The 25,964-nt window shown below is 37.9% G+C and overlaps 1 long non-coding RNA gene across 6 annotated transcripts; it reads right to left on the bottom strand.

Moving 5' to 3' along the window:
• Positions 1 to 839: 839 nt before the first annotated feature.
• LOC125552924 lies at positions 840 to 24,808 on the bottom strand. 6 transcript variants are annotated; one of them, XR_007303848.1, is made up of 11 exons: positions 23,695 to 23,842; positions 23,337 to 23,578; positions 21,822 to 21,938; positions 11,471 to 20,769; positions 10,393 to 10,524; positions 10,111 to 10,187; positions 9,791 to 9,862; positions 9,302 to 9,357; positions 9,132 to 9,221; positions 6,073 to 6,758; positions 840 to 1,867 (listed from the first exon to the last, which is right to left on the bottom strand). It is a non-coding gene; the product is annotated as an uncharacterized LOC125552924 (long non-coding RNA). The 6 variants fall into 6 exon arrangements; XR_007303851.1 differs by having other exon boundaries at positions 9,149 to 9,221; XR_007303850.1 differs by having other exon boundaries at positions 9,185 to 9,221.
• Positions 24,809 to 25,964: the final 1,156 nt, after the last annotated feature.

Raw genomic sequence — 25,964 nt, 5'->3', positions numbered from 1 at the left:
AATATTTTCCTCATTCCAGAATTTTTTTTAGATCTATTTTTTTCTAAAAGTCAATCATTAAACCGGTCAATCAAACAAACGAGCGAGGAGGACCCGAGCAAGCGGAACTCTGGTTTTGTGGGCCAGCCCACACGAAGAGCTATCGTCTATCTAGGCACAACTTCTAAAAAAAGAGTCTAATCTAGGCACAAGATCCACTGCCGAGTATAGGATGTCGTAAAATAGCTCATATATTCGGATTCTGGGTGGAACTACTCAATGCGTGGCAACAAATCTTGGCAGCAGTCTCACATGATGCGGTACTGCCTAATCACAAACCTAACAGTAACAGATAAAATCAGGCAGGCAGGCAGGCATCGCCGCCTGAAATGACACGCTCCCTTCCTAACATAGTACTCCCTTCATCCGGAAATACTTGTCGAAAAAATGGATGTATTTAGACACATTTTAGTATTAGATACATTCATTTTTATCTATTTTTTCAACAAGTATTTCCGGACGGAAGGAGTACTGCATACACCTCTTCTCTAGTGCTTCATGGAGCAGGACGCTACGTGCCGTGGTGGCAGCAGGATTGCGGCAAAGCCGAGGCGCCCCAAGAAAAAACGATGTGGCCGCCGTCGATAGGCTGGTGGGAGCGAGCGGCTAGTTCAAAGCAAACTGAACCAAGCTTGCTGCGAATGTAGAACCATCGTTCACGGCACCACATTCCCAATGCCTAACAGTAATATATCAACAAGCCAATGCTTTGAGGTACTCAAAGTATCCGCAAGATATAGCAAGTAGAAACCATTCATTACCGCATAATCCAAAGCATATAATTACTGTCAAAACAACTCTAGTCAAATAAAAGAAACATCCATTACTATTGTTGTTACATATCAATTCCCAGGGGACGCACCCAATGAGGCTCGAAAAAGCAAAGGTGGTCCTGTACTACAAAGGGTTGTGCATAAGATCAGGAGGCTTATATTGATATGATCCAACAGCGTCTTGTTTCCCCGGTGTCTACCTCCAGGTGTGAGCCATCATCGATAGTGCCAAGAATGCTGATGCTGCAGTACTTCATTGAATGATCAAATGATGGGCGTGGGGGTGTGATGTCCTGGCTCGCGTTGTTCAGACTCTTCAAGGGGTCATCATCCAAGAACTGGCTGAAGCAATAGCGGCTTTGACCAAAGGTCTGCATTTTGCTGTGTCGGAAGGCTATCGACGAGTGATGATTCTGGCTTCAGATTGTCTGATGGCGGTGAACAAGCTACAGGCCACAGTTAGTTGCTGATTTTGACTTCCATTGCTCTTTGGATTCAGAGTTGTTTCATCTCTCATGTTAAATGTATCCGCATCGAGATTGTACAAGAATCTGTCAGTTCTTCAATTTTCATAAGAGTTGAATTCATGATCTCATTGTCCAAGTGAGTAGCTTAGCATTATAATGTTGCATACCTTGCTGCAACGAACCAGCCCTTAAAATGTTTCCGGCTGGTATGTTTGCCACCCCAAGTTGATTCTTACATATACATTTTCCTGCTCTAAGTTTCTTCATGTGACAGCAATTGAGGTCACTAACTTCAGTTTTGGCTATGGCCTACGTTCTCCATTTATCGGATAGCTTCAAGAGATGTAGTGTCATTTGACATATCTTCATTCACAGACTGCACCCGGCTTTAGGGCCACTGCGCTCATCCTGGAACACACTGCTTAGGTCCAGTTTCAAGGTCCCGTGGCAGCAGTCACCAGCCAAGGCTCCGTCGCCGTACACCAGTGGCATCGCAAGGAGCCAGAAGACAAGGATACCTCGACACATCATGTGGTTTGTGTTCTGAGCAGACTTGAGTCGGTTGGAGTAAAAAACCATGCCAAAATGCTGCAAAGTGCACGAAGCGTTCAACTGAGTCACTCATGTTAACTGAATATGGAGGGAAAGATTAAGAGAACTAAATATTGTAGTTCTGATTGGATGTTATGATTGAATAAGAGTTCCAGTCGGTACTTGTATACGTGTAGGATTGAACATATATTAATGGCAAAATGTTCCAGTGTTTGCTTGAACGTTATGACTCTCTGAGCATTTGCAGAATTGAACAGAACAACACATGCAGAATTATGAACAAAACTGAACTGGATTCCACTTGTTGCTCCTAACACTTAACTAAATGCACAGAAAACTGAACTTGAACTGAACTAAATGGCAACTATTGCCTAGAGTTTGAACTGAACTTATAAGTAAATGGAGGGAGTACAAAATTATACTATGCTTGAGACACTTATTTTGGGACGGAAGGAGTACATGCGTATTTGCATGTGGTGCACGATGAACCAGAATTGCAACAAATTCATTAACGACATTTGCCCATCATGTAGTATGTTATAAAGGTACATTCTACAACAAAAAAAACTTTCTCCCATACCTTGCAAAAAATGCAAGGTAAATTCAAGCGGTGACTTTCATAAGGCAATTACGCTAGAGCTCTAAAGTCGACTCACACTAGGGGAATTCTGCAAAGAGGAGAAAACAGTAGTATGTTTCCATGGAGTTCATCATGATTAATGACAAATTGATAATAACTAATCCCTCCATCCCATAATATAAAAGCGTTTTTTATACTACACTAGTATCACAAACACTCTTACATTATGGGACATAGGGAGTAGATCTTACTTATATGGTTGCGGCCTCACCTGGATCGCTTCAACTACCAAACTCAACTAAAGAATGAACCTTGCTTCAATTAATAGAAACCACGTCAAGAAACAATGGTAGTTGGAGGCAAATGCCTTTCTTTTGAAATTGGATATTTGTACCTCCATGAGAATCAGGAAACAGTAGAACATGCAACAAAAATTAACACCGCATGTACCCAAACTACAAGCTGAAGAAAAATTGCAAGAGGCTAGATACCAAGGTCGCAGCTATGCTTGCGCTGTGGCAGATGCCACAGTACGCCGATGCAATTTCTGTTGACCAGCTCGATACCAACATAGAACTGCTACCTAATCTACCTAACTAAGGTCAACGAGGCAGCACAAGAGATGTAAAATTTAATAATGAAGTCTCTGTAATTTTATTTCACTAGTTAAAAACAATCGAACACATTACAAAATATTCAATCCAAAAATGCTGGTTCTGAAATTGATAAATGGGTTCTTCCCCATTACAGTTTCCAGGAACCACCAGTGGCTCTAACATAGTGATTTTTGGCAGAAACTTTTGGAAAAACTTACTACAACTACTATTGTTCTCAAGTGAAAGAGCACACTGAATATGTATGGACATATCATGGCAAGGCATAGTTAAGGATAATGCCATCATCCAGATCACGTTTTACACTTAAATGCTTATGTAATTCGGTTTTACAAGACATCTTTTTTGGATCAATAAACATGTACACGGTCTATGAGCTAACTAAAGCCCATGTATTTTCGGTCATATGATGTGTTGATTCCAGAATGATTAGTTTTGCTAAGCATACCTAATGTCGCCATTGGAGTGTCCAAAACTGAAATGCATAGTGCTAATGGAAATAGTACAGTACATGTTAAACTCAAATTCGGGAGAGAATGGGTGTGTCTTCCTTGAGAGGCAAAACCTAGACATGCCCATGCAAATGTGATGATGTCACCTGTTCTCGGTTTACTGTAAGCTACTAGCAACAGTATCAGGCTATGTTTCTTTAAAAAAAACATCAATTGGTGAGTTTTGCCATGTTTCTTTAATGGATCTTCTAAGAAGGCAAGTGTGGCAGCTTTATTATGGTAATTATTGATCCTACTACTAATCAGTGGGGTTACATTTTCAAAAGAAGATAAAAAAATAGGAGCTACAAATCACTAACAAAAACACATAAGTGTCAACCGAACCAAAACTTGCAAAATCATCTTGCTCTTCCCGGTTCCTGTATCCATGAACAAGGTCAGTAGTTGCTAAAACAAGAAGAACCAAAGTACAAACAGGATTAGGACCTCTCAATAGTTAAACTAATCCTTGAATAAAATTGTTTTAGAAAATTACTTGACAGATTTACAAGGGCAACTTACTTTTTATCATTGTTAGGTTCAAATTATTTTTTTGCAGCTTCTCTATTAGTCTCATACAAGCTAAGTTTCACAAAAGTTTCTCTTTCTCCAGCCCTATATTATGTGCCGCCTCTGCAGCTTGGATATCAAATTCTGAACAAAAGGTTTGACATCTCTGCAGCTTTACAACAACGGACAGTATATACTTAAAGTTTGAACTGATTAGTATCTACAAACGAAAGGCGCTAAGCATCATACCTACCCATTGCCTTAGTTGCTATGACCGTTCTTGACTATATATATGCTAATTAGATTTGGACGGTGTAAAAAAACAAACCATGAGGTAATCACACTGATATCATGCATATTTCTCTGTAAATTTTGGACCATTAAGTGCCTGCACCTTCTCATACAGAGACATGGGGTTTAATTTTCTTCTGTTATCAAATGGGTAGTGAAAAACTAGCGAACAACAACAACTAATTCTATGAGTAAATCATCCTCCATCGTAGAAGCTACTAATTACTAGTAAGCAACTCTGCATCATGTTTGACTAATCACCCTTTTTAGAACAACACACTTAATTTCTTTCTCTTGTGTAGCAAACAGAGAGCCTACAATGGAATAGGTGCTTCCTCCTGGGGTATAATTTTACATGGTTGAGCCAGTCGTCACTTGGTCAATCGACCAGGGTGAAGAATAAGTCTTCAACCTGGGTCCTTAATAGAGTTTGTATATATAAAATGGATTATGTTAACCTCTGAGTCCTTCATTTTCCATGCACGTGGGATTTCCCATGATTTATGCAGGGGCTAAACTATTGCTTTTGGGTCACTATCATACTGTTGAGCACTAGAATCAGTTTGACCCCGTGTAATGTAAATATACACAATAATCCTATGCCCCTGCCTTCAGTCCTCAGTTTCACAGGAAGAAATTCATCTTATGAGGCCATCTAAGATTTTTAATGATAGTGACCCAACTAAGATTTTTAATGAGGCCATCTTCGATAGTGATGCTATCAAGCATAATCAAATATTCACAGTAACAGCAGGCAATCAACAAGTTGCACCATCAAAATGCATTTTTGGAACTAGAATAAGGCGCAGAGAAATATGAACTAGGGAGTGGAAATTCTGCTCTTCAACTACAAAGGGTTAACAGTTAGTACTTAATACTAGCATCTAAGGCCTAATATAAAGGCCTGTGTGACTGACAAGTAAGAACAACCAATCAAAAAAAATATTTTTTTTACTACAGAACCTAAATACTGTACAAGGAACATCTTTATCTCTCATGTGAAGGAGACCCTATGCACAGAAGGTTAGACAAATTAAGTTTATATCACCGGAAGTAAAAGGAATGCACCTTTAGTTAAATGGGGGATATCTGAAAAGCCTGCCTTACAGGAAGATTCAAAAGAATTATCAGGAAACCTTGATTTAAATCTTTTCAACTTACTGATTGCTGGACTATCAAGGAGAACAAAGGAGAAGAGGGTCAACCAAAAATGGAAATAACTCCTCTTGGTTTGTGGCTTGGTTCAACCAAAAAATAAGCAAATATTAATAGCCGTTCTCATTGCAATGGAAATAACTCTATCTGTAAACAGGTACTAGGAGCCAAGCATTGACAGCATGCACACAGACCAACATTTGAATTACTCATGTCATCAGATGGATAATCACAATAATTTTACTTATGCAGTTGGTTGAAGAGAGAATAGCAGGTTACTTCCATACACAAACTAATGGAGCCTAGCTATAACCATATGATCACTCAGCAAAATAACACATTCCCATCTAGTTTATTCTATAGAAATTAACAGGAAATAACCTGAATGAATAATGGGTGAGCGTCAGTACGACACTCTGCAGTTCAAATAAATCTAACTCGAATTCTGTGAATATCTGGCTAATGGCAACTAAACAAAAGAAATTACGTGATGCATTGTATCTGGAATTCTAGTGTGAGAAGAGATTTGGGAGCATTACTGAAGAATACACACGCAATGAAAAAGGGCTATGAAATTAGATCCTTGCCAGAATCTCATACCAGCCTGGCCTGACGGTAGAGGATGGAACTGCGGCAAGGAGGGCTAGTAAAGGACTTGTGGGGCTGGATGCAGGTCTTCCACCGGTAGGAAAATGCCCAACTCCTCTGCAGTAGATTTCACACGCTGCTGCCCACCGCCAAATAACCTCAGGGCAGAAGCGGTGGCGGTGGAGACGCTGTAACGTTTCATCGTGAAGCTGAGGCGTCGATTCCTCCATGGCTGAAAGCCAATGCCGACGAGGGCGCCCAACGCGAAATCGCCCGCTCGCCGCCGAAACTGCTCGGCCCTCGCCCCCGATCTTGATACTGCTGGTAATGGATCCCACGTTTTCCAGAAACTGTGGGGAGGGGGTAGGATTAGCTCGCAATACCTGCACCAAAAAAAATCGTGCGCCAGCCGCAGAGGTGGTGGGAATTTTGTTTTTGGATATAAGAGCATTATAAACATGAAGTCTGGTACACAAGCTATATATAGGTGACACCGAAGGTTTACGATGGTGTCCTCATAGGGAGTGAGCAGTTAGACAGAGGCGGAGGCACTTTGCCTTGCGTCTGAAGGTGAAGGCATACATCGTTCCTTCATCTATGTTTGCCATGTGAAGAACTCCGTCCAGTTTGTTGTTAAGCCTTGTCAGCAGCTCCTTCCAGAGAAATGTTTTCTCTTGTAAAGTAGACCATAAAGAAACCTGCACCATACAAACAGAGAAATATTTTCTCTTGTAAAGTAGACCATCAAAAGTTGAGGAAGGTGCTTCAGAACTGGAAAAAAATAGTAACTTCACACGAGAAATAACCTCTCCAATATGTATGCAAATACAATCGGCTTAAAATGAAATGAAACAAAAACAGAAATCAAGAGAAACTGAGAAATGCATACTAGACCATGCTAAGCACCTTCAGTTTGACCATAAGTCAGGGTTCTAAACCAAATACACACAGAAAAAAATTAGGCAATATTTCAAGTGAATGAAGAAGGAATTAATAAGATGGAGAGCTGCATTATCATCATTAACAGAAGGAAAAGGCTTAGGCAATGAAGAATGTTTGTTTTATAGTAGGCATGAATATAGACATACACAGGATAATTTTCGACAACATGTACAATTTAATTTAAAGAAATCCCTGTTGTTTGATAGTAGGAAGACAACACTTGCACCGATAAAAATACAAAAATCGAAATGTAAGATCCGAGTAACTATATAGGCGACACAACAGAATGCAAGACATGATAACATAGAGCACTGTGTCCAGGAGCAGTTCTTAGGAATAGCAGTCAATTACATCAAATAGTAATTGGATCCAACACCATCAACCCATGGTACTTTTCTACAGATAAAGCACACAAAAAGATGATATAAATGCTTCTTTTGATCTTCTGTACCAAATATGATCAGTCCGATCTTTGTGGCTCATCAGTCCGATAAAATATGCAAGCCATATGATTACAACCAAAAAGATGGACACAAACTTGTGAGTTTCCTTATGCACAGATCAGAATATATGTGTACTGAAAGTTGAAAGAGATTCAAGTTTCCAGATAAAAAACATCGATAAAATAACTCAGGATGTTGCAATCAGTTGACATTATACTGCAACCTAGAGCTGCTGCTCACCATGAGACCTGTACTGAACCATGAAACAAAAAGAATGTGCGACCTGACATTATACTACAGTTTCTTGTGACCGGCAAATTAGGAATGCCGAGCATAAAAATATGGTGGATATAATGATAAATTGAATGACTGGAGCTAGCAAGAAGGGTCGTGGAATATGTCAAACAGAAGAAATTACTAACATGTAAGTAGTTGTCATTTGTAAGACCACCCCCCTCAGTGTTCTGGCATGCATGTGCGTCCTGAACATTGTTATGACGCTAAACATATTTCTTGTTAAAAAGATGAGTGGTTCCCTTTCATACAACTCTTGTATATTTATTTGAGCGGATGTCAATAAATTTTTTTTTAAAGTAAGACCAACCCAAGGGCTAACCCTCGTTGGCATTTTTTTATAGGAGAAACTCCGCGAGCACCACGCGTCAAAGCCGGGGCTCGAACTCGGGTGGGCTGGCAGCTACCCCAGCTGCCCAGCCAACGGGTCGACGCCCCGTCCTTGATGTTAAAAATTAGATAGTCGCTATGTGGGAATAAGGCAGCTCAAATCATTAGTAAAATGTAGTAGCGCAACTGATAAAAAATGCATTAAAACATCTCTGTAAAAGAATCAGAATCTGTTGTTCAAAGATATGGAATCTACTTAAAAGATAATCTTGGCTCTTGTAGATTGATTGAGGAGAGTAGTCATTAGAGCTCTACCCTGTTTTTCCATAACTATGAAGCAACACAGATAGCCAACTGACATAGTTAACTACTTAGTTCTGTATCATAGAGCAAAATCTAGGCATAATAGTCAGGCTACAAAACAACTATGAGGTGCACCAACTTCTTTTTGGAAAATACAAATACCCACTAAAGAAGAATGAAGTTGCACTCGGCCAGCAGGGCATTTAACGCAAATGCATTGGCTAATGCCAATGATGTCTGTTTGTTACCTAGGATAGCCATGAAATTGTTAATCGTATGAAAGTACAGGAATGCAAAGAAACCATGATCATTCTACAATTGTGGAAGCAAGTTATTACTCCCTCCATTCCAAAATAGACGACTCAACTTTGTACTAACTTTAGTACAAAGTTAGTTCAAAGTTGGGTCATCTATTTTGGAACGGAGGGAGTATGTTTCAAGAAATCCTACAGAAAAGAAGCAATGTAAAAAGGGGAAACAGCTAGGCACGCACTAAGAAACTGACGAACAATATCTGTCCAACTAAACATCTACACCTGATGAATCAATATCCTTGCGGAGGGCCCTATACAATTGGAACAGAAAAAACAATTTTCAAAAACAGTGCCCCTCTGTTATCACCATACTCTAGCAGATTAATTTAACACAATCTCGCTACTTGTGCTTTCTGATGCCTTGTGGCATTGCTAATGAAAATACCTTGCGAACCCATTTAAATGAATTTTGTACACTTCTGTTGATTTGTCAAAAGGAACATACTGTAATAAGACAAGCACCTCTACAGAAGTTGGCATTAGAATAAGCTTAATGACCTTTCGGAATAACTTCTGTGGTACTAAAAGAGCTACCCTGCAATTACAGTCAACAGTTAATGGCTTCATTCTTAGTGGAGCAAGGAAAATAGGGAGCACAGATGAAAATGCTCATACAGGAAGATCGTCATCGATGGGGAGTGGGAAAGTGTTCTGCACCTGGAGAGCAAAGCCTGCAAAAATGTATAGAAAGAACATGAACTATTGACCTGTTGCCATGTCGTCGGCAGAGTGCCATCGCCATGACCGAGTAAAAAAAATATAGCCTATCCCAGCTTGACTGGATATATAGATTCCCAAGGAAAAATTACAAACCTATACTATACTAATATAGTGAATATCAAGATTCTTAGGAGAAATGTGTAACCTAAAATACTAAAAAGGAATCATAGCCCATTCCAAAACGACTGCATATACATACAAAGATTTTCAGGAGTAGATATGATTCTAGCATATGTTCAAACCAGGAATACAAATAGTGAAAATGTTTAACCTGAAATTTGCTCTAAAACATGATATATGTTTATTTTACAAATAGTAAAACATAAACATAAGCATTCCTTTTAGCATTAAAAAGAGGATCGAAACAGTTAAAGAAAGAACCACCTTTTTTTGTCAAACCATTCCTTTTCTGGGAACCTTTGTTAGGCAAGCCTTGTGGCACTGGCATCTGTAACCCTGAAACCACACATAACTCCCCATCAGAAAATTGAAGTTTCAAGCTTCCTATAAAGGGGCATTTGCATTCCTAACATACCCAGCAAAATAATCAATCGTGCAATCAAGATATGTAGGTAAACAAATGAAAGAAATCTCTTCACTGCAAATCTCATCTAACTTTGTCGTATTCTTTTCTCTCCCTCGTGTAGTCATGTTTATAGCATCAAAATGAGAGAACAAAGGTTAACAAGACGGAGAAAAATCACCTTGATCTTCTTCAGTTCTTCTTGATGTACTCACTGAAGTGAGATTGGTACTTCTTAGGTTCCTCATCAGCTATTGACTGAAATAGGGTAGGGCAGAAGTTAAAACGAGATCCAGTAAGCTGCTTCAGAAATAAGAACAAAGTACACTGCTTTTGGATACTTTATATGGGTGAATCAGGCCCAGATATATCTTCCAGAAAGAATTCATGTATACAACAATGATAGCCCTAGGGAATGAAGAAATGGCATTATAATACCACGAGGGCAATGGATCCAACTCACCTTCATGTAGTCAGCAACATGACCTTCATAGATGTATTTGAGGTGAACCTCAGCGCCCAGCTGCTTATCCTTCTTGAAGCCAGCAAATCTCTTGTCACTGTGCGGAAGATCAAGACCACCATCCAAAGCTCCCTGTAGTAGCCAACAGACTGAGCGGGTCTCAAGCGGATAAACTGTATGCTTCCTAATTCAATAGCTTAGAACCCCCCCAAATATAGAATAAAAGAAGCACACCTACGACAGGCAATAAATGCAGTCCAAGATTAGGCATACTTCAGTTCCATCGTAAGTAAGCTATATATTTTTCTTGGCTTTCCATGTTTACCAACTATATCCTTTAAAATGTCTATTGTTTAGATTTCTAAGCTATCCAGCAAAATTATAAATCGTGCATTCAAGATCTGTAGGTAAACAAAATAAAGGAGACTTTCACCACAAATCTCATCTAGCCATCACAAATCATAGCATCAGAATAAGATAACAAAGTTTAACAAAGTGACAAAACAAAAGAAAAATTAAAGCATTACAGCAGCAGCTCACCATGGCAATCCTGGAAAGCAAAGAGTTGTCAGTGTAGAAGAGGTGTGTGAAACCCTCTCTGCCTGATCTTCCTACTCTTCCTCACGAGTGCAGATGAAAAGAAAAGCAGTGAACTTGAGGTCCAGATCTCAGATTCATACATCCAATTCTTTTGCCAAAAAAGGCAAAGTAAAAATCTGAGAACTAAAACCAACTGATACAGCTACAGGAGCCCAAATAGTTCTGCATACAAAAATCTTTATTTCCCTATAAGAAAACTTCTTCATACCAAGTTGTAATTGTTTGACACTTTCAGTGGGAAAAATATTTAGCAATAAAATTGATCATTGAAGCTAAAGCACCATTCACCTATGCAACAAGAACATAAATTAGTATCAGAGTTCTAACATCAAATGTAGGTGCAGTCCATAGATAGGCTAACTACCTGGAATACCTAGCAATTTAAAATATGCTTGAATGAAGCTGCAGAATGAGACAAAAAGGGAAGACCAGAGTGAGAGAGAGAGAGAGAGAGGGGGGGGGGGAGCTGGAGGCAAACCTGAACCGCCTCGGCATCCTTGCTCCTGCTCCTGCTGTGCTGCGAAGGAGAGGGTTGCGGGGCGCAGGAGATGCGTGGAGTATCTCATAATCCACCATAAAATTTGATTCAAGATCACAGTCGGATAACTAAATCCAAATTATTCCAAATTTATTAAAGATTCATTTATCCACCAATATAACAATCACCATGCGCATCTATTAGACCTAAAATCTCATAATCCACCAAACATCTTTGACTATCTTCTCAAAACACAATCATCTAAATAAACACAACTAAAATCTCATAAATCACGAAGAAATTTTGTACAATATCACAATCACCTAACTAAATGCAAATTGTCCAAGATTAATTAATACACCGAACATCTTTGACTATCTCCTCAAGATTACAATCAACTAACTAATCCATCAAAATTCTCATAATCCACCATAAAATTTGGTTCAAGATCACAATCGCCTAACTAAATCCAAACTTTTCCAAGTTTATTAAAAAAATATTTATCCACCAATATAATAACCAACATGCTCACCTACTAGACCTAAATTCGCATAATCCACCGAACATCTTTTACTAGCTCGTCAAGAACCCAATCACCTGACTAAATCCAAATTGCTCCAAACTAAATTAAATATATGCTTATCCACCAATATAGCAATCACCATGCTCATCCACAAGACCTAAAATCTCATAATCCACCAAACATATTTGATTATCATCTCAAGACACAATCACCTAATTAAATCCAACTAAAATCCCATAAATCATAAGAGAAATTTGGTTCAATATCACAATCACCTAAATATATTCAAATTGTTCAAGATTAATTTATCCACCGAACATCTCTGACTATCTTCTCAAGATCACAATCAACTAAATCCATTGCAAATCTCCACCATGAAATTTGTACTACATCACAATCGCCTAACTAAATCCAAAAAAATCTCAAAATCCACTGTAAATTTGGTTTAAACATAACAATCACCTAACTGAGTCAAAATTGTTCCAAACTAAAATAAAGATTTGTTTATCTACCAATATAATAATCACCATTCCCATCTACTAAACCTAAAATCTCATAGACTAGCAAACATCTATGACAATATTCTCAAGACACAATCACCTAACTAAATCCACCTACAATCTCATAATCCAGCGTGAAATTCGGTTCAGTATCGCAACCACTTCACTAAATCCAAGTTGTTCAAGATTAATTAATCCACAAAACATCTTTGACTATCTCTTGAAGATCACAATCAACTAATTAATCCATCAAAAATCTCATAATCCACCATGAAATTTGGTTCAAGGTCACAATCGTCTAACTAAATCCAAATTGTTTTAAATTTATTAAAGATTAAATTTATCCATCGATATAATAATCAACATGCTCACCTACTAGACCTAAATTCACAATAATTCACCGAGCATCTTTTACTAGCTCATCAAAATCACATTCACCTAACTATATAATAATCACCATGCTCATCTACTAGACCTAAAATCTCATGAACCATGAAACATCTTTGATTATCATCTCAAGACACAATCACCTAACTAAATCCATATTCTTCAAGATTAATTAATACACTGAACATCTTTGACTATCTCCTCAAGATCACAATCGACTAAATCCATTGAAAAATCTCATAATGCACCATAAAATTTGTTCAAGATCACAATCGCCTAAGTAAATCCAAATTGCTCCATGTTTACTAAAGTCACTACTTCCTTTTACTAGCTCATCAAAATCACATTCACCTAACTATATAATAATCACCATGCTCATCTACTAGACCTAAAATCTCATGAACCACGAAACATCTTTGATTATCATCTCAAGACACAATCACCTAACTAAATCCATATTCTTCAAGATTAATTAATATACCGAACATCTTTGACTATCTCCTCAAGATCACAATCGACTAAATCCATTGAAAAATCTCATAATGCACCATAAAATTTGTTCAAGATCACAATCGCCTAAGTAAATCCAAATTGCTCCATGTTTACTTAAGTCACTACTTCCTTGAGATTGAGGTTTCTTCTACCTCTAATGGCTTCTTTATTTCCTAAGAGGAGTATATCCAGGATCTTCTTGCTCGTGCTGCTCTTACTGATGAGCACACTGTTGAGACTACTATGGAGCTCAACATCCACCTTTGTGTCCACCTCCGCTCCCTGTAAGTCCGGATGGGCGTCCGTTGCCTGGTGGCGGGTTGCTATGTGTGCTGTCTTGATCCCACATCCCATGTTCCCTTTCTAGGCAGCATAATGGCGAGCAAGAGCTCAGACAATCGACGCATACCTGAATTTTACCCACGGGACGCGCCCGAGAACACGGCGCTACCTATCGTCAAGGCCAAGGGCACACATTAGGAGAACGTCGGATGCTTAATCAAGTGCGTGACACAAATCCGGAAACAAGACAAGGACACCAAGCCGGATCAGCGGGGAACGGAAAGTGCACTGGTAGGTAGGATGCTGGATCAAAGTCCATCTACTGCCATCACCCCCAGTCTCTCCGCCTCTCTTGCCGTGTTTACCAGTTATTTTCAGTAGTGGCATCATCGCCTTGAGTCACTCGTGTGGCCCTTACTTCTACCCACCAATATAATAATCAACATGCTCTCCTGCTAGACCTAAATTCACATAATCCACCGAACATCTTTTATTAGCTCATCAAAATCACAATCATCTAACTAAATCCAACCAAAACCTTATAATCCACCATAAAATTAGGTTAAAAGATCATCATCACCGAACTAAATCCAAATTGTTTCAAACTAATTAAATATTTGTTTATCCACCAATATAATATCACCATGCTCATTTATTAGACCTATAATCTCATAACCCATCAAACAACTTTGATTATCTTCGGAAGACACAATCACCTAACTAAATCCAACTAAAATCTCATAGATCACAGAGAAATTTAGTTCAATATCACAATCACCTAACTAAATCCAAATTGTTCAAGTTAATTAATACATCGAATATCTTTGACTATCTTCTCAAGATCACAATCAATTAACTAATCCATCAAAAATCTCATAATCCACCATAAAATTGGTTCAAGATCACAATTGCCTAACTAAATCCAAATTTTTCCGAGTTTATAAAAAATGTATTTATCCACCAATATAATAATCAAGATGCTCACCTATTAGACCTAAATTCACATAATCTACCGAACATCTTTTACTAGCACGTCAAGATCCCAATCACCTAACTAAATCTAATCAAAACCTCATAATCCACCCTAAAATTTGGTTAAAAATCACAATCACCATACTAAATCCAAATTGTTCCAAACTATATTAAATATCTGTTTATCCACCAATATAATAATTATCATGCTCGTCTACTAGACCTAAAATATCATAATCACCGAACGTCCATGACTATCTTTTGAAGACACAACCACCTAACTAAATCCAACTAAAATCTCATAAATCACCGAGAAATTTGGTTCAATATCACAATCACCTAACTAAATCCAAATTATTCAAGATTAATTAATCCACCAAACATCTTTTACTATCTCCTCAAAATCGCAATTAATCCACCATAAAATTTGGTTCAAGATCACAATCGCCTAACTAAATTCAAATATCTTCAAGCTTATTAAAGATCCATTTATCCACCAATGTAATAGCCACCATGCTCGCTTACTAGACATATTAATCCATCGAACATCTTTAACTACCTTGTCAAGATCACAAGCAGCTAACTAAATCCAACCAAAACCTCATAATCCATTGTAAAATTAGGTTAAAAGATCACAATCCCTACTTAAATCCAAATTGATCCAAAATAAAATAAATATTTGTTTATCTACTAATATAATAATCACCTTGCTCATTTACCATACCTAAAATCTCACAATCCACCGAACATTTTGACTATCTTTTCAAGACTCAATCACCTAACTAAATCCACCTAAATCCAAATTTATTCAAGATTCATTTATCCACCAATATAACAATCACCATGCGCATCTATTAGACCTAAAATCTCATAATCCACCAAACATCTTTGACTATCTTCTCAAAACACAATCATCTAAATAAACACAACTAAGATCTCATAAATCACGAAGAAATTTTGTTCAATATCACAATCACCTAACTAAATGCAAATTGTCCAAGATTAATTAATACACCGAACATCTTTGACTATCTCCTCAAGGTTACAATCAACTAACTAATCCATCAAAATTCTCATAATCCACCATAAAACTTGGTTCAAGATCACAATCGCCTAACTAAATCCAAACTTTTCCAAGTTTATTAAAAATATATTTATCCACCAATATAATAACCAACATGCTCACCTACTAGACCTAAATTCGCATAATCCACCGAACATCTTTTACTAGCTCGTCAAGATCCCAATCACCTGACTAAATCCAAATTGCTCCAAGCTAAATTAAATATATGCTTATCCACCAATATAGTAATCACCATGCTCATCCACTAGACCTAAAATCTCATAATCCACCAAACATATTTGATTATCATCTCAAGATACAATCACCTAATTAAATCCAACTAAAATCCCATAAATCATAAGAGAAATTTGGTTCAATATCACAATCACCTAAATATATTCAAATTGTTCAAGACTAATTTATCCACCGAACATCTCTGACTATCTTCTCAAGATCACAATCAACTAAATCCATTGCAAATCTCCACCATGAAATTTGTAGTACATCACAATCGCCTAACTAAATCCAAATTGCTCCATGTTTACTAAAGACCCATTTATCCACCAATATAATAATCAACATGCTCACCTACTAGACCTAAATTCACATAATCCACCGAAAATCTTTTACTAGCTCGTCAAAATCACAATCACCTAACTAAATCCAACCAAAACATTATAATCCATCGTAAAATTAAGTTAAAGGATCACAATCACCTAACTAAATCCAAATTGCAAACTAAATTAAATATCAGTTTATCTATTTATCCACCAATATAATAATCACCATGCTCATCTATTAGACCTAAAATCTCATAATCCACCAAACATCTTTGACTATCTTCTCAAGACACAATCACCTAGCTAAATCCAACTAAAATCTCATAAATCAAAGAGAAATTTGGTTCAATATCACAATCACCTAACTAAATCTAAATTGTTCCAAACTAAATTAAATATGTGTTTATCCACCAATATAATAATCGCCATGCTCATCTACTGGACCTAAAATCTCCTAATCCACCGAAAATCCTTGACTATCTTCTAAAGACACAATCATCTAACTAAATCCAACTAAGATATCATAAATCACCGAGAAATTTGGTTCAATATTGCAATCACCTAACTAAATCGAAACTGTTCAAGATTATAATCCACCGAACATCTTTGGCATCCCCCAAGATCACAATCTACTAACTAAATCTATTAAAAATCTCGTAAATCCACCGTGAAATTTGTTCAAGATCACAATCACCTAACTACATCCAAAAAGCTTCATTTTTACTGAAGATCCATCTATCCACCAACATAATTACCACCATGCTCACTTACTAGACCTAAATTAACATAATTCACCAAACATATTTGACTATCTTGTCAAGATCAGTCACCTAACTAAATCCAAAAAATTCTCAAAATCCACCGTAAGTTTGGTTGAAAGATAACAATCACCTAACTGAGTCAAAATTGTTCCAAACTAAAATAAAGATTTGTTTATCTACCAATATAATAATCACCATTCCCATCTACTAAATCTAAAATCTCAGACTAGCAAACATGTATGACAATATTCTCAAGACACAATCACCTAACTAAATCCACCTACAATCTCATAATCCAGCGTGAAATTCGGTTCAGTATCGCAACCACTTAACTAAATCCAAGTTGTTCAAGATTAATTAATCCACAAAACATCTTTGACTATCTCTTGAAGATCACAATCAACTAACTAATCCATCAAAAATCTCATCATCCACCATGAAATTTGGTTCAAGGTCACAATCGTCTAACTAAATCCAAATTGTTTTAAATTTATTAAAGATTTATTTATCCATCAATATAATAATCAACATGCTCACCTACTAAACCTAAATTCACAATAATTCACCGAGCATCATTTACTAGCTCATCAAATCACATTCACCTAACTATATAATAATCACCATGCTCATTTATTAGACCTATAATCTCATAACCCATCAAACATCTTTGATTATCTTCTGAAGACACAATCACCTAACTAAATCCAACTAAAACCTCATAGATCACAGAGAAATTTAGTTCAATATCAGAATCACCTAACTAAATCCAAATTGTTCAAGTTAATTAATACATCGAATATCTTTGACTATCTCCTCAAGATCACAATCCACCATAAAATTGGTTCAAGATCACGATTGCCTAACTAAATCCAAATTTTTCCAAGTTTATAAAAAATTTATTTATCCACCAATATAATAATCAAGATGCTCACCTATTAGACCTAAATTCACATAATCTACCGAACATCTTTTACTAGCACGTCAAGATCCCAATCACCTAACTAAATCTAATCAAAACCTCATAATCCACCCTAAAATTTGGTTAAAAATCACAATCACCATACTAAATCCAAATTGTTCCAAACTATATTAAATATCTATTTATCCACCAATATAATAATTATCATGCTCGTCTACTACACCTAAAATATCATAATCACCGAACGTCCTTGACTACCTTTTGAAGACACAATCACCTAACTAAATCCAACTAAAATCTCATAAATCACCGAGAAATTTGCTTCAAAATCACAATCACCTAACTAAATCCAAATTATTCAAGATTAATTAATCCACCAAACATCTTTTACTATCTCCTCAAAATCGCAATCAACTAATCAAATCCAGCTAAAATCTCGTAATCCACCATAAAATTTGGTTCAAGACCACAATCGCCTAACTAAATTCAAATATCTTCAAGCTTATTAAAGATCCATTTATCCACCAATGTAATAGCCACCATGCTCGCTTACTAGACATATTAATCCATCGAATATCTTTAACTACCTTGTCAAGATCACAAGCACCTAACTAAATCCAACCAAAACCTCATAATCCATTGTAAAATTAGATTAAAAGATCACAATCCCTACCTAAATCTAAATTGATCCAAACTAAATTAAATATTTGTTTATCTACTAATATAATAATCACCTTGCTCATTTACCATACCTAAAATCTCATAATCCACCGAACATTTTGACTATCTTTTCAAGACTCAATCACCTAACTAAATCCACCTAAAATCAAATAAATCACCAAGAAATTTAGTTGAATATCACACTCACCGAACTAAATCCAAATTGTTCTCGTCGACTACGAGGCGCCTACGGTGACTTCGTAAAATCTCAAGATGATAAGCCAGCTTAGTCTCTCGGGGATGCTCATAGGTGTAGGGTGTGCGTGTGTGTGTTCATAGAGGCGAGTGTATGCACGTCTATATAGCACTTGCGCTTGTACTGTGTTCAAAAAAATATTAATTAATCCACCGAACATCTTGGACTATCCCCTCAAGATCACAATCGCCTAACTAAATCCAAATTACTCCAAGTTTACTAAAAATCCATTTATCCACCAATATAATAACCACCATGCTCATTTACTAGACTAGGCATAAATTCTGACGTAACCCATCGAGCATCTTTGACTATCTCGTCAAGATCACAATCACCTAACTAAATCCAACCTAAACATCAAAATCCACCATGAATTTGGTTAAAAGGCCACAATCATCTAATTAAATTCAAATTGTTTCAAGCTAAATTAGAGGTCTATTCATCCACCAATATAAGTCCCCATGCTCACATACTAGACCTAAAATCTTAAAATCCACCAAACATCTTTGACATCTTCTCAAGATCATAATAACATATTTAAATCCACCTAAAATCACATAAATCATCGTGAAATTCGGTTCAATCACAATAGCCAAACGTAATTCAAATTATTAAAGGATAATTAATCCATCGAACATCTTCGAGTATCTCTTCTAGATTACAATCAACTGACTAAATCCATCTAAAATATCGTAATTCACCATGAAGTTTAGTTCATGATCACAATCGCCTAACTAAATCCAAAATTTCTTAAGTTTGTTAAAAAATTACTTATTCACCGATATAATAACCACCATGCTCACCTACTAGACCTAAATTCACATAATCCACCAAACATCTTTTACTAGCTCGTCAAGATCACAATCACCTAACTAAATTCAACCAAAACCTCATAATCCACCGTGAAATTTGGTTTAAGATCTAAACCACCTAACTAAATCCTAAATGGTCCAAACAAAATTAAAGATCTATTTATCCACCAGTATAATAATCACCATGCTCATCTACCATACCTAAAATCTCATAATCAACCCAACAATTTAGACTATCTTCTCAAGATTAAATCACGTAACTAAATCCACCTAAAATCTCATAATTCATCATGAAATACGGTTCAATATCACAACCACCTAACTAAATCCAAATTGTCCAAGATTAATTAATGCACCGAACATCTTTGACTATCTCCTCAAGATCACAACGAACTAAATAAATGCATCAAAAGCTTATAATCCACCATGAAATTTGGTTCAAGATTACAATCGCCTAACTAAATCCAAATTGCTTCAAGTTTATTGAAGATCCATTTATCCGCCAATACAATAACCACCATGCTCATTTACTATACATAAAGAATTTATAATCCACCGAACATCTTTGACTATCTCGTCAAAGTCACAATCACCTAACTAAATCTCCACTTCATCTCCATTTTATATAACCTTATTTTCAGAATCATACCATGGGCATTAGTGACACCCTTAGGTTTTTGTAAAACATTTATGAGTAACAAAAATTCTTCCCAAGTCCTATGATTTATGCGACTAGCATGGCTAAGCAATACTATTAAATTGCACATATGACCCACATTTATTTGTGACCACTACATGGTGAAGGAACGGTATTATCAAAGGAGGGTGTCAATATCAAGCACATAGAGCATAGCGAAACCCTAGCTAATTTACTTAGCATAAGAATGTCAAAGGGGTGTCAATATCAAGCACATAGGGCATAGCTAAACCCTAGCTAATTTACTTAATAGCAATACTAGTAAACAATACTTTATGCATGAAAAATAATTCTAAGTGTAATGCAAATATGGGTTCAACATGATCAAAGTAGGTTTCTTGCCTCGCTCAGCAAAGTCTTCAATGGTACTAGTCACTCCTCGAACGTCCTTGAATCTTTCAAAAGATAATGATTTCTACTCGTTGGAAAAATAAAATGAACACACAATCAATAAACAATATGTGCAAATGGATCCAAAATTTACATAAGTAGTATCATTGGAAAGAGGAAACTTTAGATGAATTCTGGAAGTACCCTGGATTTTAGAAAAAGAGAAATGGTATTGTGGGCCAAAGATGTACAGAAATAGCAAACGAAAATTTGACAGGACAAGACCAGGTATATGAAATCCAATCATATAATCCAAATACAAACTAGTTCCTTCTGTTTCGATATAGAAAGACCGGGCATGTTCCTGGATGTATGTATTATATTCTAATGGTATACTCCAATGGTACACATGAGACTTTTATACCAAAACAGAGGGAGCAATTCATAATTTTATCTTTCATCCATCAGCATCAAGTATATTAACATTAGGTAGTAACAAATCTGCCTCCGGGATTGATGTGTGCAGCCCTCAAAACTAGTTACTGACACTAATTTGGCCTTGTGTCAAGATAATGATCAATAGACAGTATAGCTTGCGATATATGGATAACACCACAAGCGCCGGTATGATATGTGGTGAAGACGTATAGGGTATATAAACCTCCCAATGGAAGTATGGATTTGCCAGTATTTAACTATGATTGTTCAAAGATTTCTAGTATCTTCATTAGAGAGACTACACAGAGCATAGCAGCTAATAACAAAGACTGCGCAAATTACAAATATAATTTCAGATTTGTTGTGCGTCTCTGAACATCTCAGAAGCAAGCACACAATTGTATAAAGTATACAATCATGTCAAAGCCATACTGCTGCTGCTCCTAGACCACCTTGTTTTACAAGACAACCCGTTGAGATAACGTTTTGGACATGTACATTTTGACAAGAATATAGGGTATGTCATAACTAAAGAGAAGAGTTTCACAAGCAAACAATGGAAAAGGAAGGTCAAGTAGAGAAATATAAATCGAGACAAAAAATACAGTAACATAAAAAAAATTGATAATTAAACCCACATAATTTTAACAACACTGCAAGAATGCAACAACCAAACGAGTAAACTCCCAAGTAGCATACCTTCCATTTGGGATATCAATCTTTTTTGTTGTACTACCACTCTGGTATCCACCACCATATGAAGAATACTGATGTGTGTTTCCTTGAGAAGATAAGGGTGGGATGGAAGAACCATGCCTGGAAACAAAACAACAACTCATTATATTACTGATAGCTGCAGATCTGTTGAGTGAGAAGAACCTTCATGTGGACAACATAAAACAGGACAATAATGTCAGTACATAAGTAAAAAAACTAATAACATTCAGAGGTGACTGAAAATATTACTGGAAATCTCATCATCTATGTACTACATGAGATAATCAAATATTTGGCTCTGTGCCGATAGACAATCGTCAATGCAGTATGTTACCGTTTTTTGCATGTTAAAAAGGAATCACGGAAACTATTGTCACTTGTTGCATCTAGCAAACATGGGCCAGTTCCATGAGACATTGAATAAAATATTACATGATATAACAAAATCAAACTATGGATACTATTGATCATCTACACAAGATATACTTGCCAGAATTATTAACAAACTCTACTAGCCATCCTTATAAGCCCGTAATAATATTGGAGCTCATTATATGGAGATCTAGACTCCCTAGCGAGGATAAAGGAATTGCTAGGCGTTTTCTTGTTGCCTAGATCCTAGTACGGTTAACCTTCGCCTAGGCGGGCTATTTTCTTCCACTACTTCCTAAACATATCGCTAAATCGCATGGATCGCATAGCAGTACTCAGCAGCTAAGGCCCACTTGGTGGCGAGAGAGAGAGAGAAAAGGGAGAGGGTGACGGGTGGGAGCCAGCTGTGTAGTATGTATATGTATAAATTTCATGTAGATTTGATGAGAAACTAGTGACACTATCTTTTGACTTGGGTTGGGTTTGATTTGTGGGGTACGGACAACGGCAGCATCAAGACCAAGTTATTACACAGGAACTCAACATGTATATAATTTGACTGCCATGCACATGCACATACTATATTCAAACTCGGCCTACAAGAACAACCTAAACCTCTGTTTTATTCTACACAAGAGTAATCAAACATCTAGTCATGTTAAACTCGGCGCGAAAATAACATATATACACTGTGAAAAATACATGTAGCTGTCGTACTTATTAAATCTTGTCACTTGCTGGGCACAAACACTGAAAGTCATATACTGTAAATTTATACAAGAATATTTTCACATGGCATAATTTTTGTTGAGCTTCTCAGGGATGAGCATGCAACTAAAAATTAATTAATGTGCAGTGTTAAGTTTCATTGTCTGCCAGGACCATCATCGTACTATTCCCAAACCAATACAATTATATTAGTAGGAGAGGGTCGATAACAGAAACTTTATATAATAATGCAGCAAGTCTGCAGCAAAATGCTGAACATCAACATGCATATGGGTAATTGGGATATTCTAATAAGCATGTACAACTACACGGACTTTAGCGTCGACTCTACTAAACCTTAGTATCAGGGACTAAACAAAAAGGAGAGAAGAAGCAGGAGAACATTAAGGAGCGTACTGTGGTTCCATGAGGTTGGCCAGTACTCCAACAAGTTGAAGATAGTGAGGTGGCAGAAGCTGTGGCATGCGACATGCTAGGACTGAAGTCATGGGCACTGCGACCAGGGGTATGGTGGCACACAAGAGTTAATTAAGTAGTATGACACCAGGTCGACCTCACAGAATATCGTAGTTGTTGGAATCACACTTGCTTATATTCAACCTTTAGTTCTGATGCTTCTCAAGCCAACATACTTGCACCTGAAACATAAGTTTTATGGTAAGCTTCACATGAACATCATTTCGAAAGATGGAATATCAAAGTTAACAACATGACACATGCAATCAGCTATAGCCTTGTTATGTTCCTCACTTACACAAAATAGAGACCGTTGAGTACAATGATTCCTGTTGTGCATTGCATTTGCATCAAACACATGATGTCTACATTGTTAAGGAAATCAAAGCCTGAATTGTTTACAGAAATTTTTTATATAAACTATGAAGACTTCAGCGGGAAGAGAGACTTGCCTAGAGCAAAGAATGGAGCATCCAGACACACATTGTGCCGTCTTCTCCGCTTTTCATAACGAATGCTCCCTCTAGGCAGTTCAAGTTACATGAATGAAAGCTTCTCCCTACAATGAGAATGAGATACTAAGTATAATCAACAACCAGTATAATGAATACCAATGGAAGCCATGGCTGGGCTGCAGCCTCACCATGGTCCTCCCCTAACGAGCTAACTTCTTATTCCCCTACATCATTGTAATCATGAGAAATAAATTTCATATAGTGTGCATGCCATAAATTGAAGGAGAGAAATAAGACATATACATACAAGAAGAAATCTGAATCGAGCATTTCATCGAACACAAGACTCGGAAAATCTCGAGCAAAAGGGGTAATCCAGTAGCATGAAGGAGAAGCAATTACGATTGGACTGTCCTTAATGCTGAGGTGCGAGAGAGACTGAGCGGCACACACATGCACGGGCGCGAGAGACACGCCCATGACGCCGAGGAGCAACCGGAGGTCGTAGTGGGCTGCATCAGCGCCAGCCGCCTTGCAGACACGACGACTGCGTTCGCGTGAGATTAACGAGGACCAACCGCCCCAACCTCCCCTTCCTCCCACACCGCGGCCCCCGCCATCGGCGACTCCAGCTTAAACTCCCTCCCCACGCTGCCAGGAGGGCCTCGCCTTATTGAGATGGGTGAAGACCGTGACGGGAAGCAGAGGAGGTACCATGGTGCTTATCCAGATCTTCGGGATGGTGAATGTTAGCCGTCGCTTATCCAGATCGTCGGGGCGCCGCGAGCGGGGTGGAAATGCTGGGGCGCGGCCGTAGTAGGAAAGGAGGCGCGCTGTGGCGGTGGGTGGAGCGGCTAGCGGTCGCCGCGGGAGGCGCTTGCCTGCCGGCGGCGGTGGGAATACGGCAGATCAGGGTTGGTTAGATAAATGGGCTGTCTCTTCGTCGTCAGATAAATGGGTTGCGGTGGGCAGAACAAGCCCAATTTACCAGAGGGCTCCGTTACAGGTGTTTCTGCAATCCGGCGCATACCCGCTCCACTCTAGGCCGGCCCATATTTCTTTTCTTTCCTGTTTTAAACGCCCCAAAAAAGGTGCGGGCAAAAGGATTCGAACTCGGGACCCTGCGTCCGAAGGTAACAGCAGTAAAAAAGAATTCCAAATTCGAATGAACTTTTTTCAAAATCGATGAACTATTTTTCAAAATTGATGAACTTTTTTCAAATTTGTGAACTTTTTTGAAAATCAATGAATTTTTTCAGTTCGTTATATTTTTCTATTCGTGATTTGTTCTGAAATCTGTGAACTTCCAAATTTTCTTCCAAAAAAATCACGTTTTCCCAAATCTGTGTGCAATAAATAGCGCAACTTTACTTATTCTTATATCTTTCGCGCTGGAAATATTCACGAGCGATTGGTTGTTCTAGTGGTTAGTCAACTGGAACGGGAACTTGATGTCGCGTGGTTGAATCCTCATGGGAGCAACCCTTTTTAGTGGAAGATAAGGCGTGTCGTGCACCGGTCCAATAGGCGTGGCTGTTTTTTTTTTCTAGAATACGCACAAGCATGCGTATCATATATTCATAGAAGAAGAGGCCAAGATGACCGATACAACGCCTTTCGGCACAATGCTACACCAAGAGGTTAGCATCCACGTCCACCATCACAACACCGACACACTACTTGCCCTGCCCAAACTCAAGCCATAAATGGCGAAGATGTAGAACACATCCGAATCCAACACCTCGGAGCACGACCTTCAAACCAAACTAGATCAACGCACCGTCCACTCTTAGTGTCTAGGAGATCGGCAAGTGAACAACAGGAGCTAGCCTAATTCGAGGAAGACATCTCAAAAGAGGCGTCGAAGATGGAGTACATTGCGCCCTGGATGCCCATGCCCACGGCAACAACCAACATGTGACAAAGCCGCGTGGCCGAGGCAAACGAGGCAACCCACACCAGGTACTCCTCCATGAAAGACACTCCAAGCACCCACGCAGCGTCTCCAAGGAGAGGACGACGCCATGGTGCCGCCGCTGCCTAGCCCGGCGAACCAAGCCTGGGGTTTCCCTCGGTGCTTGATCAGGGGATGGACATGGCCATGACAACGCCT

The sequence above is a fragment of the Triticum urartu genome, chromosome 4, assembly GCF_003073215.2.
Source record: "Triticum urartu cultivar G1812 chromosome 4, Tu2.1, whole genome shotgun sequence".
In the NCBI taxonomy this organism is placed as follows: domain Eukaryota; kingdom Viridiplantae; phylum Streptophyta; class Magnoliopsida; order Poales; family Poaceae; genus Triticum; species Triticum urartu.
The sequence above is the reverse complement of the archived record's forward strand: the minus strand, read 5'-3'. Positions and strand labels throughout refer to the sequence as shown.